Consider the following 16,853-nt stretch of genomic DNA (forward strand, 5'->3'; position numbering starts at 1 on the left):
AGGGGGGAAGAATGCCACAAAAGAGGTCAAGCCACTTGACCAGAGGTCACCAAAATGTCAGGAGAAGGAGAAGGGCAGAAAGAGCCAGAATCCCTGCTTCGCAGACCAGGGCTCTTGCTGCATCCAGATTCAGCCTGTGCAAATGTATGCAAAATGCTGTCTAAAAACACAGGAAGCATGACCCAGGGAAAGCAGGAGATAAACTCTGCTCGCCCTAAGTAAGACTAGGTGCAGGGGAGCGGCCAAAAGATAGCTTCCCTTCCGCTCGAAGTTTCAAATAGTGCGAATAACAAATTACAAGAATTCTGCACTGGTTTTGTGGATGTTTTTATAAATTAAATTTTTTTTTTCCTCCAGGAAGAAATAGAACATTCCAGCAACAAACACATTGCAAGCAGGCATCTTCAAGTTAGCTCAGGGTACGCGAACTGATACAAATCCCTTGGAGTTATTCACCTTTCTACTTCATTCTTCTGAAGGAGAATAAGGTCAATCCCAAGCAGTGGGAGCAGCCAGCATGCAGAAGACACTGGAGCCGTCAGGTTGGGTGGGAAACACGAAGCGAAAGAAGACGTGGTCTCTGCTGTCAGGACTCCACGTCTGCTTGGAAAGATAAGCTGAGAACAAATGAAAAGTCAGCCTGTAGGGAAAGCTCCGCAAGACTCAGAAGAACAAGAAAGCCAAAGGGAATGTGGGCCTGAGAAATCACTTCAGGGCAACGGGGAGTGGGAAGCAGTGGGGTCAGAAGAGGGTTCCCGAACAGTGGGATGTAGGTGGCGTCATGAAAACCTGAGGTCATTTCCTTAAATGGAGAAGAAAATGTAAGATTCGGTAAGAAAAAATGTGATAAACCAAGGTATAGAGAAAAAAACTGCAAAGGAAGATCAGGGAATGATGCTGGTTCTCAGACATTTTCTCTTCTTTGTCTATAAACTCTTCCAGTGAAGTCTCATTTCATCCCATGGCTTTAGACACTGGTGAGACATCGCAACGCTGTGTCCGTCCCGGGGCTCTGTCCTTACGGCCACACTCGGATAGCTTCCTTCTAGACCTGGGTGTTCTACTCAGTCTCATCCACTCCCATGACCTGAGTCACTGGCCACAGCCAAGGACCATCACAGTCCGTGTTTCCATGACAGACCTCTTCCCTTACAGTCGCCCTGCACCTCGACATCCTGCAGGTATCTCCAATGCACGTTCAATCCTGGGCTCATGATAACAGCCTTCCTGCCGCCACCGTGTACCCACGCCTCTTCTCAGTACTCTGTTGACCATCACGCCCCCATCTCTGCAGCCCCTCAAGCCCAAAGCCAGAGAACAATCTTCCACGACTCCTGTTCCCTCAAAATCCACACGCCAATGGTCACCCAGTCCTATAAACCCTCCTTCCCAAATTTCCAGGCTTCTCCCTCTTACCCACCCTCACCACCTTAACCAGGTCCTCATCTCTCCTGTAACTAACCCCCTTCCCCCCACCTGTCTCCAGTCCTTTCCCCTCACTCATCTCCCAAACTATAGCCCAAGTTGTTGATCTAACATAAAACACGAGCGCAATACTTGTCCATGAAAATCTTCTAGTTGTTGCCTCATTGCTTACAGAAGAAAAGTTCACGCTCCTTAGCACTTCCAACAAGATGTCCCCGGTCTGGCTCCAACAGCCCCTTGTAGCCCTATCTCCTTCCACCCACACCCACCCCACCCATCACGTGACTATATGGCTCCGAAGTGTACCGAAAACCTTCACAACTTCATGTCTTCTTTCGTGCTGTGCCTGGTACACAGTAAGCATTTAAGAAATGGCACCTGTGGTCACATCATACTCCTACAAGGATGACAGTGACAACAATGACAATGAATGCTCCATGAGCGCCAGACTCTGGATGGTTTTGCGGACCAAACCAAAGCCCTGAGATTTCTGGCACAGTAGAGCATCTAAGCGTCTGGGGGCCTGATGATGCCAAAATTCTAATCTCTGATAGCCGGTATTATGACTGATTGAAGGCAGGGGGAGTATGGAAGCCATGTGGGAAGCTGTCACAATAGTCTAGGTAAGAGGCGTTCATAGAGGAAATGTAAGTGAGAAGAGAACACATTTCTAGGTCCTCAGGACTTGGGACGCTGCACAGAAACAAGGATGAGCAAAATAAAAGTCTGCTAAAATTTTGGAAGTTGGCAAAAAGAATGAGGGTACCTTTGACGCACAATTAGAACCTGAGAAGGGACATATTTTCGGTTTTTTAAAAGGTGCCAGCTACAAGGATAGCTAATATAATCTACAATGCCAGCCCACAACAGAATCTATAATCTACCAGAGAAGCTACAATGACGTCGGAATCCTAGAGGTACTTTTCACAGAGGTAAGAGCTGGGATTCACAGGAGCAGATGAGTGCCTGAGACCTCGTGAGGCGTGAGTTCCTCAATTGTTCTGAGAGCTACCAGCCAAGAAGGGAGGGATGCAAGGAAAAAAAAAAAAAAGGAAAATCTGGTCTTGAACAAGGCTGCTGGCTGGGAAAGAACACGGGCAACGGGACGGCTAGAGGCTAGACTGCTGGCATCATAAAAAGGAAGGTTAGCTGGAAGTTGAAAAAAAGACTGTTCTGGCTTAAGGAAATCATTTCGTCGTCCATCCAACCAATGTTAAGTGAGAAGCCTCTTTGCGCTGGACACATGGACACCTCTGTGGGAGCTGGGAATACGACAGGGGCCAGAAGCCCGTCCCTCCCCTTGGGGAAACCACTTTCCAGTGAAGGGGTAGACAAAGAAGAAACCAGTAAAAATGTAACCACGGGGACTGTTAATCATCCTCTCTGAAGCTTCGAGGTGCACGTGGAGAACACTTAACAGTTTTAAAATGCTTCCAGAAGTCTTCTCATTTACACGGAAGGTGACTTTTTCTTCTATAAAGTTTGCACCAAATGAAATGAGGCATCACGCGTATGTTTATAAATCGGCACGCTGGAGAGGGAGTTTCTGAGAAGCTGCAAAACGAAATAACGGAGCCCAACTGTACACAAACCTTAAAAGCCGAATTTCCATTGTTTTCTACAAACCTCAACAAAAGTCATGTTTCTACTTAACCCTTAGCATGAGAGATGTCCCGCTTACTCTATTTCCCACAAATCTTTACTGCTCTATCTGAACTGTGTGTCTTGGGAAAAAACAATTAAGGAGCATCATTTAAAAATAGCTTGCTAAAGCAACAACTCTTGGTTTTTTGCTTCCATGTGATACCTTCATAAGCCTAAGAACAGTGTGGTTCATATCACTCCTTAAAGAAGTTACACTCCCCCCCCCCCACCAAAGAAGTTAAATTTCTCATATTCACCTTACTTGTTTTATTGCAGGAACTAAAGTTCATTTTCCAATGGAAGATGGACACCAGGAAACTTGGAGGAATTTTCTATGCTGTTTCTCCCTTGGGAAGAGAAATACCCCTGGTAATCTACCACTCCTAAAGGCATTAAACATTAAAAATCACACTGTCATCCACACACCCATAAATTACAACTCTGTTTAAGTCAAATGAAAAAGTATGAAAGTATGCTTTATGCCATAATGTAGTAAACACATATCTTATAAAGAGAAAAAAGGAACCATGAATATCTCAGCCTAAAAAGGTAGCAATTTATTTATCTGAACAGCCGCAGACATGACATAAGAAAAACATATTCTTTATTGGCCAATAAACTGAGTGAATGAGAAACGACTAAAGCTCGTTTGCTGTACAAATAGAGCTCTTGAGGCCCTCCCTCAAAAACTCCTTTTTCTCATTAAAAACAGTATCAATTTCAATGCAACACAATTCACGCAATATGGGTGTTATCTGGTTTCCAAGATCACAACAGATTCTCCAGAGCAAACCATGAATGAAGGGGTATCACTGCTGAAAGTCACAGAAATGGGGCCAGAAGGGAAAAAAAGAAAAAAATCAAGAAAAGGCAGAGGCAATTTTCAAAGTCAGTCAAGTGGGGCCAGTTGGTACCAGGGCAAAGAGCTTTGCACCTCTGAGTAGTTCCAAAGCCATCACTTTATGAGAACATAAAAGACTTGGTCTGTTCTATACAACCTTTCCAAGAATCGGGGAAGTTTGTCACAACTTTGGGGAAATTTTCAAGGCAAATATCAGCTTTTAATAAATCATGACACTTAAAGGAGCAAGCAAACCCTTAGCAATCAGGACATTTACTGCAGAGGTAAAGCAGGCTGCCCAAAGTTCTGAGGAGCCAAGAGGCCCCTAGTTTAAGGCTCCCTGCATTTTGCGCTTGAATAGCCAATTCAAATGGGCAGTCTCCACGAATCAAGGAATTTTAGGCAGGAAAAAAAAAAAAAACCAAACAGGTACATTGTTCTTAACATACTTTTTTGTTTTAAGATTTTATTTATTTATTTGACAGAGAGAGAGCACGAGCAGGGGGAGTGGCAGGCAGAGGCAGAGGGAGAAGCAGGCTCCCTGCTGAGTCTGATGCGGGCTCAGCCACAGGACTCTGGGATCATGACCTGAGCCTAAGGCAGATGCTTCGCTGATGGAGCCACCCAGGTGCCCCCAGGATGCATTTCTTAAAGGGCACTGACATGGCCATAAAAGGCCCTACGATGTCTTGAATGTTTGAGTTCCCCAAAATTTGTATGTGGAAATCCTCAACCCCAATAAGATTGTATTAAGAGGTGGGGCCTTTGGAGGGGATTAGGTATTGAGAGTATGACCCTTATGAATGGGATTAGTGCCCTTAGGAAAAAAGAGACCCTGGAGGCCCCCTCATCCTCCTTCCACCATGTGAGGCTACAATGCACAGTCAGCACGAGACCCTGACCACGCTGGCGTCCTGACCTCAGACAGCAGCCTCCATGACGCCAGAAATAAAGCGTGCTGCTTAGAGGCCATCCAGTCTATGGTACTCGGTTACCACGGCCCGAACCAAGGCAGACTGATTCCCTTTTACTTCCAGTTCGAATGTGAGTAACTGAAAAGCTATGTGTAGAGACTGGTTTGGAAGAGGAAGTTCTCAGAGGCCATGCAGGAGTTTGCAAGGCCACCAACCTGGAGAGCCACAGAGGCCAGAGCCTGTCTGCTTTCATGAGTGCTCGGAAGGATCCGGCCAGCGAGTCTAGGGTCCTCTGTGGCCGCCTCAGATGCTCCCCGGCTGCAGTCCGGGTGATAGAAGAGGGGAGAGCCAGAGAGGACTCAGAAGCCTAGATTCTGCTAGAATAGAGCAGAGGGTTGAGAAGCTGGATGAGGGTGCAATGAGCAGGAACAATGAGAAGCAGATGGATGGGGGGAGGGGGTGTTCAGAAAGCAACAGAAACACGGGATGGCTGAGATGCCATGGGGTCAGGCATGGCTCCCAAGTTTCTGCTTCGTGTGGCTTGGTGCCCCCCCCCCCGAGCTAGGGAACCCCGCAAGAGGACCAGGTATGGAGAGAAAAAAAAACCAATCTTCTGGTCTTAGCCATGCACAGTGTGATGCCTTGGAGATACCCAAGTACAAGGACAATGTCAATGATGTCATCTAGAGCTCACAGAGGGGCCCAGGTCGGAGAAGCACATTTTAGACGGACTTCGGTCTTCCATTTAAATGTCTTCTTCCCAAACTACATTTTGTGGTGCAGCAGCGTGAAGCAGAGAAAAGAATGTGGGCCGTAAATTCAGAAAAACTGTGACGAGAACCTCAGCACCACCTCTTACGGGCTCTGTGCTCAGGAGTATGTGATAATCCAGATAGGTTTCCACGTCTTCCACCGTCAGCGGGGATGCGGGGCCCACTTTGGGGAGCAGGGTGAAGAAGAAACAGAACCCTTCTGAAGTGCCCGGAATACAGTACGTTCTCAGCCAAGTCGAGCAAGACCGGGTTTAGACCTTTCTGCATACCCCACAGCACCTGGCACTGTCTTGGCCAAGCGGTCCACCAACGTCCAGCATGTTGAACTGACTTGAAATATGATGAAAACTGTCAGAACGCCACCATTCCCTCTTCCTAGACAACCACCAGCTCATAAAATCATTCCTTTACCCGGTATCCTGTTGGAGCAACACCCAAACGTAAATTATGCATAGAGCGTGTCTTATGCCTCATCACCCACATAACGGGGTGTGTCTCTCAGTCCTGGGAGGACCCAATGCTTAGCAGGACCACGACTATGAAGAGCTTTTGTGGACCATCTGAAGTCCAAGATACATAATCCAGTCACAGGAATTTGTTCTCTTGTGATCCACATGGCTCTGAGAAAAGCCAAGACTGGTTTTATTTCTTCCCTAGAATTTCTGGAGAAGCGGGCAGATGGCGTCTTCTCCACACACCCCGGGATTCACCTGGAAAGCATTCGCCTGAGTGCTTCCGGAGACTTCTACTTTGACCAACAGATTCAACACTTCCTGCCAATATTGGGGAGACATCAGCATCATCCAGAGACCAACTCACACTCAGATTACTGTACCCCGCCCCAAAGTCTCTGATTCAGCTGGCTGGGGTACACTATGAGAATTGTCACAAGGTCTCAGGGGATGCTGATGGTGTTGTTTTGGGGCTGCACCCGAGAACCACTGCCCTGGCCTCCTCCCTAGGGTCGGGCTACTGATGGGTCCTACATTTAAAGAAAAATCAGCTGAGATGGAGTGGGTTTTTTTGTTTTTGTTTTTTTGTTTTTTTACCTCAAGTGTCCCTAGGATTTGCCTTTTAGATTACCACATGCTGTCTTAATTATGAACGACAAATGTTTACGCCTTAGGAACTTTTAGGCCCCGTTTTAACAGTTTGGGAATGTTCTGTTTCATGCTTGATAAGTTCTACTTATCAGCTCGCTACCATTCACTTCTGAGTAAACGAAAAGAAACAGCTCTTTATAAGTAGAGACCCTGCTTCACACTCATGCAAGAATCTACCCACGTGAGCAAGCACTGTTTCCTCCTCCTGCAGGCCTCGGCTGCCGTTCTCAGGGGGCCCTCACAGCTAACCTTCACAGCTGAACCTTTTGGCTTGAGTGACCTCAGCGGTGACCCAGTTCATCTCAGCAGGATGGACGGGACTCATTCATTCGTTCAAACATTTACTGGGCACCTACTTGGTACCAAGCGCCTGAAAACAGTGTGAAAAACCACGGCCTCTGCCCTCAAGGAGTTTCTAGAGTTGAATGGGAGTTGGAGCAGAGGTGACAGGGAAACAAGGTCCTGGGAAGACCCGTAAGTAAAAGCATCCAGTGTGTATAGTAAAGAAACATGCGTAAGTATCCACTGTGATAAGAAAACATATGGGGGCGCCTGGGTGGCTCAATCATTAAGCGTCTGTCTTCGGCTCAGGGCGTGATCCCAGCGTTCTGGGATCGAGCCCCACATCAGGCTCCTCTGCTGAGAGCCTGCTTTTTCATCTCCCACTCCCCCTGCTTGTGTTCCCTCTCTTGCTGGCTGTCTCTCTCTGTCAAATAAATAAATAAAATCTTAAAAAAAAAAAAAAAGAAAACATATGAAGAAGATTCCCTTAAGGGTTAGGTGATCAGAGAAGGCCACATTCCCCAGAGGAGGGGACACTTAAACTGATTAACTTAGAGAAGCTTAAAGTCCATTCCTGCCTGTGTACCTGAGCCAAACTCACTACAAAGCCACTCTGGTTGCTTTTAAAATAGGTTTGCCTGATGCTTATATACTAAAAGGAATAACACATTTTATATTCAGATTATTGTTTCTGTTAAAGAAGAGGTAAAAAAAAAAAAAGAAAGAAAAAGATCATTTGTAGGCATCCTTCTTCTGAAAATAAAAACACAACTCTGTATATGGGACGGAGGGATGGAAAGACGACCCTCAGAGGGAAACAGAATGCTGGAGATCTGGTGAATGAGCCCTATTTATGATGAAAGATGAAGGACCACGAGTATTTAAACACTGGAGTTTCTAAAACGATCTGAAAAATAATGAAATCATTAGCATTATTATGAAACGTCCCAGAGCTTTGAAGAGTGGTATTTGTTCGAATGCACCAATGGTTCAGTACGCATTCGTTAAATCCCCACCCTTTCCCAGGCATAGTGCTAAGTTCCAAGAATACAAAGATACATAAAACATGATGCCTAACTTTCCTATTGACAAATATTAACGAAACACCTAGGACATGCCTATGACTCCCTCAAGCACGTGACAGCTTTGCTTTTTATTGCTGCTGTTTTGTTTCCTGATGTGGTCGAAACATGTTATGCCCAAAGATCCAGAGATCATGATGGTGGGCATGGCTAAAAAAGGAAAGAAAGAAAATTTGTATTAAATATTTAAAAACCTACTACTCAACACGGTGAATCTAGGGGATTCCTTGTGCTAGTCTATGAAGCCAAGAAATAGATTTTTATGGCTAGCTATAACTCTATCTGCCTCCCAACCCCCTTGCTCAGCATTCCTGGAGGCAAAGGCTGAAGTATCACCTTTTTCTTACAAAATAAATTCTTTACAGTCCTATCTCTCGTCCCATAACTTTAGTTCCAATTCAGAGTAATTATACTTTTAGGCCCCTGGTGCTCGCAAGTTCAACTCTTGCCAGAAGAGCCTCCACTTGAAAACACACACGCCCAGTTTTAGTGGGAGCGATACCGTCCACTCCACGCTTTACAGTTCATCACAATTTTACAAGTGACTTTCTAAAACCCTTAGAGAAAACAAGTCTCGAGAACTTGCTCACCCACTACGTAAACTCCCCCAAACCTACTGCACGCCTGTTGTTTACTCAGTCCCATTAACAACACAGAGACTTTCTACAAGAGACAAGCTTCAGAGAGCTGCCCATTAAAGCACAGGTTTTGACTTCAAAATACTGCCCAGGCGCTGCCTGCTGAGAAAACATGTTCCAATTATTATCCATATTTGAAATCCACATTCCCCAGGAGTAACCCCATTCGAGTAGGGTTTCCTGTGTTTTCCTCTATCACCATCTCCTTTATCCATCTCTGGTAGAACTAGGCAGAAGTAGATACAACTGAGAAGGGAATACACAAAATCGAGCCTGTTTGCTCCAGCCTCATCTTTTATTTTTTTTTTTATTTTTTATTTTTTTTAAAGATTTATTTATTTATTTATTTGACAGAGATAGAGACAGTCAGCGAGAGAGGGAACACAAGCAGGGGGAGTGAGAGAGGAAGAAGCAGGCTCATAGCAGAGGAGCCTGATGTGGGGCTCGATCCCAGAACGCTGGGATCACGCCCTGAGCCGAAGGCAGACGCTTAACCGCTGTGCCACCCAGGTGCCCCCAGCCTCATCTTTTAAACCGAAAGGAACCTGGCTGAATGAAGTACTTCACCAATGGCAGCCAATTGTTTACTACCCAGTGTTTCCAAAGATTTCATCAGATTAAGTTTAGAGGTTTTATTTTTTTAAGAAAAAAATATATTTTCCAAAGATTTTATTTATTTGAGAGAGCACGCATGCAAGGAAGCACAAGCAGGGGGAGGCTCAGAGGGAGAGGGAGAAGGAGCGGCAGGCTCCCCGCTGAGCAGGGACCCCCCACTGCGATGCGTGGCTCCATCCCAGGACCCCGCACCCCCACCCCCCGCGATCATGACCTGAGCCTGACCTGAGCCAAAGGCAGACCCTTCACCGACTGAGCCACCCAGGTGCCCCTTCAAGAAAAATATTAAAACAGAAGGCCAGGTTTCCTCCCTCTGTGACTCGCCTGGCATTTAGCATTGCCATATAAAAGTCCACAAATGAACAGCTGAGCTGCATAACGTACAGTTCTAGCTGGGAAGCTTCTTGAAGAAAAGGATTCTTTCTAACTCCAGTTAACAGATTTGATACAAAGAATACGTTTCTGTAACAAATACATTCAGGACTTGATATTTTACAGTGTAACTAATGAAGGTTCTAGCCATAGTAAAAAATATACATATTTTTTCCCAGGATATCAAATGTTCTGACTCACCATTTAACTAAAGTACAGGCAAAATGAAAATGCAAATGAAATGTATACATATTTATGACTTTACCGGCTGGATGGCCGTGCCACCTCTGGCTTCTGGCTTTATTTACCAGGAAGAGAAGCTTGGAAAACCACCATACGTCTGTGTTTCTATTCAAATAGTTCCCTTTCTCCAAGCACTGGTTGGAACAAAGTACTAATTCTGAGTCTGGTGATATACATAAGTCAAGAGAATCATAGTGAGTAGACGAAAACACACAAACATTTAAAAATATAAATACTAAATCATTTAAAATTATGCCGCTTCACCAATCAGTACTAGTAAACAGAAGTTTTCCGTTAACCTCAATGATTTCTAAAAGTCAAAACGTACCTTCACCATAGAACTCCCGGCAAAATCTTAAATATGAACTTTCTAAAGAATTTCACATTAGCCCTGCTTCTCCTGCTAAACTTCCGTGTGACCCCGAGCAAGCCAGTTCACCTCTCTATGCCTCAGTTGTCCTACCTGTAAAGAGGGCAAGTCTCTGAACCATTTAACGGTAATTTCTTTATCACAAAGACATACCTCAATCCCAATGGCTGCATCTGTTAATAATATTAAGAACCATTCTACTTCTTCGTCATCCTTCTGAAAATAAAAACACAACTTTTGTGTATGTGGAAAGGAGGGATGGAAAGAGGACCCTCAAAGGGGAACAGAAACTAGGTCGGTTTTGTTAATTAGGTTTCCTCTCTGAAACCATCAGCCAGTATCAGCAGCTGCTTGAAATTTACTCAAAGGGAAAAAAAAAAAGTGGTTGGTTCCTCCATCTCAAGACTAACTCTTTCCTAAAAGGGCACAAGTCAATTTCTAGGAATGGGTCTTTCAGCCAACTACACAATACTAACAACTCAGGGAGGGGGAGGCAAGCAAAGGAGCATGACAGGGATGACATGAGTCTACTGTCTACATGGAGAAAGAAAAACTCTTCTTTATATGAGGTATTCACGAAGGAGAGCAATGACAGCTGTACCCGCCAGCTTCAGGAGGCGCAGCTCTTGCAGGTAAATTACCTTAGGGCTCAGCAGGTGATGGGAATCCACATGATGAGATGCTCCGTTCTACAGCATGTGTTTACCTTATACGTTATTTCATCCACCTCTTCACTCGACAGCAATCTATTGAGTACTTACTATACACAAACTCCAAGTCTAAAAATAAATTAAAGGTATGAGTTGACTGGGATACTCAAATGAATCCTGACACGTATTTTAGAGTACATCAGCCCATCAGGATATTTCCAAGTTAAATAATAACATTGACCAGTATAGATGCTAAGCTCAAGTGCCCTGGAAATGTTTTCCCTTGCCCAAATGGGACAGGGTCAAGTGGAAGGGGGAGTAAATTACAAGTGGAATAGACAATGAGCTAAACAGAATGCTGAAACTAGAAAGAGAAAGAGAATTCACTATGAATCTCTTGTTTCATACGTGGAACACCTGAGGCTCAGAGGTGATGATTTGGCCCCGGGGTCACATAGCCAAAGAGAGTATCAGAACTCGAGCTCACGCCATCAGCAGGCATGCCTAACAGTCCCTAGGGTGTTGCAGTATCCATGTCTCCTCCTCGCCATCAGAAGTGGGACAATGGCCTCATCTGCAAAGCCATGGACTGGACATCAAGAGCTCTGAGTTCTAGTCTCGTAACCTTCACTAGCTTAGACAGGATACCGTGGAAAACATCCCTGTCTAAACCTCAGTTTCCTCGTCTGTCGAATGTGAACAGTGATTCACACTGAGACAGCGCAGACCACAATAAATGCAGAAGCAGTCTGGCCATTGTGAAACCGTACACAAGTACAGAACGAGCACTGCACAGTGATGGGGGCGCTGGGTGGGGTGTATCAGAGAACCTGCCCGGGACTCTTAAGTCCAGCCGCTTACTACCTTGATAAGTCCCTCAATCGGTGAGCCTCACATTCCTCCTGAGTATGTGGTTAATAATCTTTGCCCTGCCTCCCTCGGAAATGGTCAGGACTTAATGAGAGCACTGAAAAGCATTCACAGATAACAAGGCATTGATTCAGGTGCAAGGTATTATTATGAGATTCCTCTAGTCTCCTTAATTTGGACAGAAATGTAATGTGGTTTTATCATTCAGTTCTGAACAGTTTTCTTTCTCAACATTATTCCTAAGTCTCAGATTTCACAGCTTTCTCCCGGGTACTCTGAGTCTCCACTCCCATTACTGGCCCAGGAATACACAGTTCCCCTCAGCCCAGAGCCCATGCATGATGCTTATTCAACGTGCCACTGGCATGGACTTGGCTGAGAAGGATTTTTTTCCCAGGGCCTCCTCTCAGCTGGAAATGCTCTGACTAAAGCTTCCATGAGCACTGTTTTACTTCATCACATTAGAGGGGTAATGAAACCAACCCCCGGGCTTTTCCCCAACAACTGCAGAACACTTCAGCCTTTCCACAGAACGAGAGAAGTCTGAGTGGATGCTTGTCACCAGAGGGGCAAGAGAGGTTCCCAAAATCCATGTTCAGGAGTGCAGATGGGGAGACGGATTTTTTTCTTTGCAGGAGACTAACATATTGTGAGGCCCAACCAGTCTCTCAAGGGTCACTGGCCCTAGAGGTAGGGCCTCTGGGAGGCTGAAAAGGTCCTGCAAAGATGGGGGGGGGGCTCATTTGGGGTCTGCAACACTCTGCCTTCAAAAAGCATCAGAGTAACTAGCATTTCCTTGTTAAGAGCCCTGATTTCAGTAGATCAGATGGAAGAATTCATCAGCCTATCCAAACAACTTCTCTGGAACAGGTTTCTACCCAACCACGGCGGGCACCAGAGACAAGTGAGCTTGGGGGATAAGAAACACAACAGGCTCATCTGCATAGATGAGAGATAAGCAGACGTTTGCTGTCCTCTGTTTTGGCGACTCCCGGCTGCGGCCTGAGGAATCAAACCCTGGCATTCTCCCTCTCCTTGCCCCCACACTCCCACCCCCCCGCCCCAGCTGTTGAAGCGTCACGTTGACGGGGCTGGGGGGGAGAGAACCAGGGGAAACGCAGAAGTCTGCTGCTGCATTTAGGCTGGAACCATACCGCACCTGTGCAATCCGGCTTCGGCGCCAGAAATGACCAGAGCACCGACTCGCAAGCCCCTCCTGAGATCCCAGGGGCGCCTGACAAGTTCGCCTCTGTTTACTGCCGGGGAAGGCTGGTGGGAGAGCTCTCCTGCTGCTGCCAAACTCAGCTGGTTCCCCTGAAAAGGGGACGGAGCTCCCACTTAAGCGAACGCACAGAGGCCCCCGAGGGTCACTGCGGCCGGGGGGGTGGGGGGTGGAGGATGGGGTGGTGAGCGAGCGGGTGGGTGCTCGCGGGGAGCGCGCAGCCGTGGCCCCAGCGGAATGAAGGTCCCACTTCGGTGGCCACACGCAACCCTCCCCCCATCCCCAGGCGGACAAAGTGCGAGCGTCGACACCTCCAGGGTTCCTCAGGACGCGGAGCCCCCGAGCCCCAGCCCTGGAGGAGGGTCTAGGGAGGAGGGGCCGGGGACGCGCAGGAAACTTACCTCACCCGGGCAGCATTCGGGCGCCTCTGCTGTCGAGACCAGTTGCGCCACAGTCTGCAAGTTATCTGGATGTGGTTGCTTCCCCCCGGCGCCGGGAGATCTGCGCCGGCGAGGGGCGGGAGGGGCCGGAGGGTCGGCGGAGGCGGGGGCGGGGGCGGGGCGTGGCGCGGGGAGCCGGCAGGTGCCGGGCCGGAGCCGCGGGGCCAAACTCGCCCGGGACGCGCCTCGGCGGGGGCGCGCGGCTGCGAGTGTGCAATGCGCGCGCGCCGCGGCGAGTGTGTGTGTCCCCGCTTTCCCCTTCCTTCCCCGCCAGTCCTCCGGCCAGACCGAGCGGCGAGCGGCCACCAAAAAGCCGCAGCAGCCGGAGCGCTCCACTGGCCGGCGCGGCGTGAGCGCGGCGCGCTCGGGGGGGGGGGGGCCGGGGGCCGAGGAGCAGCGGCGCCCCCGGGCTCGGGCGCGGGTCCCGGCGCCGTGCGCGCCTGGGTCGGAGCGAGGCGCGGAGAGAGCAGTCTGCGCGGCGGCTGCCGCGGCTCGGGGAGGCTGCAGGCCCCGCCCGCCGGCCGCCCAGGCTCTTCCCCTTTTCTCTCCACCCCCTTGCTCCATCCCCGCACGCCCTGCAGGGAAGCCAGACCGGTTTGCAGCAGCGGCGGCGGGAGCCTCCGCCGCAGTCGGACTGGGCGCCGGAGTCGGTGCATGGGGACGCGGCGCTCTGTCCCGCCGCCGCATGCCTAGCACGGAAAGCCGGGCTGGGCCGGGCCCCGAGGTTTGGCCGGTTTCTCCTAGGTTAGCCGAGGGCTTCCCGGGGGCTCTAAAGTCTTGCAACCCCGCTAAAGAGAGCCGCGTTTGGGATAGGGCATCCTCCCTTCCTCAGGCCACTGAACTCTGCAGCGCCTGGTCGCCTGCCCACTGGACTCTGCTTGCCACGAAACCCGCATTTAAGCACAGGTGCCCCCTCCATTGGGAAGGGACAGCTAAGATTCCGAGGCGATGGCGTGCCCCCTTCTAATGACAGCAGGAGTTCCCAGGAAATAAGACCTACCCAACAGGTAGGGTAGGTTGGCGAAGGGGTCACGGGAGAGAGGGGGCTGGAGGGACGTCAAGAGGTCTAGAGCGAATGGGCTGTGATGGGAGAGGGGGCTAAATCTTCTGGATGGCGCTGAATGGGCGCGGGGACACTTGCAATCTCACGGTGGGGGAGAGGTGAGAGTTGGGGGCAGATCTAAGGACTCTTGGAAAAATGTTGTCTTGCAAGCTGTCTCCAAATTTACTTAATAGGAACTGAAAAGGTACCTACCGGATCTCCCAGATGAATGGAAGCAAGTGGTATTTCTCTCTCTCATCATTTCCTTCCTTGTTTAAAAAACAAAACAAAACAAAACAAAACAAAACAAAACACTGATGTAAAAGGTCGGATACATTCTGCTGGAGGCCGAGCAGCACTTCATGGTCCTTACCTTAGATATCCTGGCCTGGCGAGTCACAATGAGTTTCTGATTGAAAGGCTACTCCCTAAATTCTCAGCAAACGAACACCTCTTTTTGGTTTTGAAATCTTTTTGTACCCCTCCCCCCCCCACGTTGGGTAAATTTCTTATGGTTTAATAACAGCGGGAAGGAAGTGCAGTAATTCCTTGGTAATGCAAATACCTGTTATTTCTTGGACTGTTTTTCCAACCTACTTCGTCTAGATGTGTCTGGCCATTACTGGGAGTATTAGGGCGTCACGTGTTTCGGACCCTGTGACTTCCTTCTGGTTTTATCCTGGCATCCTAGACTCTTCAAGCTTAGAGCAGGAGCACACATCTAGTTCAGCTTGATCCCTTTACAGAAGAGAAAACTAAGATCCAAAGACATTAAGTGGCCCGAGAGCCAGCACACAGGTTCCTTGACTCCCAATTCCTGAACAACAAATAACAGAAACACGGGATTTACAAAGTTCACTTTGGGGTCGATAGAGGGGGTGGCAGAGAAAGACCGGATCCAAGAACCCTTCATCTGCCTGCAGTGAATCACTGGGTAGGGGGCAGCACCACGCCGCTGTAAACAGCAGGCGGGCTGGGATCTGGGAATGGTAATCCCAGTCTCCCCTTCTCTGCTCCTCACCCCTCCTGCCAGTCTGAAATCCAGGGAGCGGAAAACAAATCTGCTTCCCAGCGTGGCAAGGGTTGATGCAAAGCAGTTTTCGGTATTTCCTGGGAATGCGGGGGAGGCGAACACAGGTAAAACCAAGCTTAAATCACAGTGGATTGGGGGTCACACACATTACATACAGATGCATGCTCACGTGTAAAACAGCCCTCCTTTCCCATTAAGAGACTGACTGGCTCCCTTCTGTAAACTCTAGGCACCAACAGCCTTAGGTTTCCAGAGACATAACACAAAGCAGACTGCCCACTGGCTTTTTAGAGAGCTAACTCTTACTAAACAGCATTCTCAGAAACTCTACCAAGAGCCTTAAGATGCTCATTGCGGTGAATTAATTCCTGGAACAAGGGACCACATAGTTATTGGTCCTATGCGAGACCTGTTCTCTCTTCCCGGTTCCGTCTCTACATAGACATCAACAGGAATTTGGGAAAGTCACCCTCTAATGGAAATAAAACGAGATCAATATTACTAGCGGTGGTGACTTGGCCAGAAAATTTGGAAACACTTAAAAATTAGGAAGTACAGGTCTTGTATGTCAGTGATGAATCACTGAATTCTACTCCTGAAACCAATATTGCACTGTATGTTAACTAAAATTTAAATAAAAATGAAAAATGAATAGAAATTAGAAAGTGCTCATCTAATTGTTTTACTTAATTTCAAGTGTGACTTCTCTGATTCTAGATTTCAGTCCATTTTCTTAATAATGCTATTTATACTCCCCTATGAGAAACAAGTGTAGATCCCTTAGAGTAGATTTGATAGCATTAGTGGCCGCAATTAATGACCTCCCTTTATCCAAGTCCTTTGTCTCTAATTTTGAAGTCCCCTCCCACCCTAGGCTCACCTGTATGATTAACTTTGTTCCAGTGGAACATCAGTAGACTTGATGTAAACGAAGGCTTGAAAAACGTTTGTGCAACATACCTATAAGGATTTCCAAAATCCAGAACACTGACAATACCAAATACTGGGGAGGGTGTGGAGCAACAGGAACTCTCATTCATTGCTAGTGGGAATGCAAGACAGTAGGGTGACTTTCAAAGACAATTGACAGTTTCTTACAAAATGAAACAAGACTCTCTCCATAGGATCCGTCAGTGATGTTCCTTGATATTTACCAAAAGGAGCCGAAAACTTAGTTCCATACAAAGACCTGTACACACAGAGTTTTTAGCAGCTTTATTCATAATTTGGACAAAACTTGGAAGAAACCAACATGTTCTTTAGTAGCTGAACAGATAAATGAACTGGGGCATCC

General features: G+C 47.7%; 1 protein-coding gene across 8 annotated transcripts in view; it reads right to left on the reverse strand.

Annotated features, from left to right (window-relative positions):
- Positions 1 to 14,758, reverse strand: part of PIP5K1B (phosphatidylinositol-4-phosphate 5-kinase type 1 beta) — a 298,246-nt gene extending 283,488 nt beyond the window's left edge. For 4 of the 8 annotated variants that reach the window (XM_040620269.1, XM_040620273.1, XM_040620268.1 and 1 more), the window contains exons 1-2: positions 13,446 to 13,561; positions 10,944 to 11,081 (exon numbers count right to left, since the gene is read on the reverse strand). The gene's annotated coding sequence lies outside the window, so the exon portion shown is untranslated. Of the gene's footprint in view, positions 1 to 10,943; positions 11,082 to 13,445; positions 13,568 to 14,739 lie in introns of those variants that run through there. The other 4 variants (XM_040620276.1, XM_040620265.1, XM_040620272.1 and 1 more) reach the window with 4 other exon arrangements.
- Between the last annotated feature and the right edge of the window lie 2,095 nt (positions 14,759 to 16,853).

Source organism: Ursus maritimus, unplaced genomic scaffold (genome assembly GCF_017311325.1).
Source record: "Ursus maritimus isolate PB19 unplaced genomic scaffold, ASM1731132v1 scaffold_34, whole genome shotgun sequence".
In the NCBI taxonomy this organism is placed as follows: domain Eukaryota; kingdom Metazoa; phylum Chordata; class Mammalia; order Carnivora; family Ursidae; genus Ursus; species Ursus maritimus.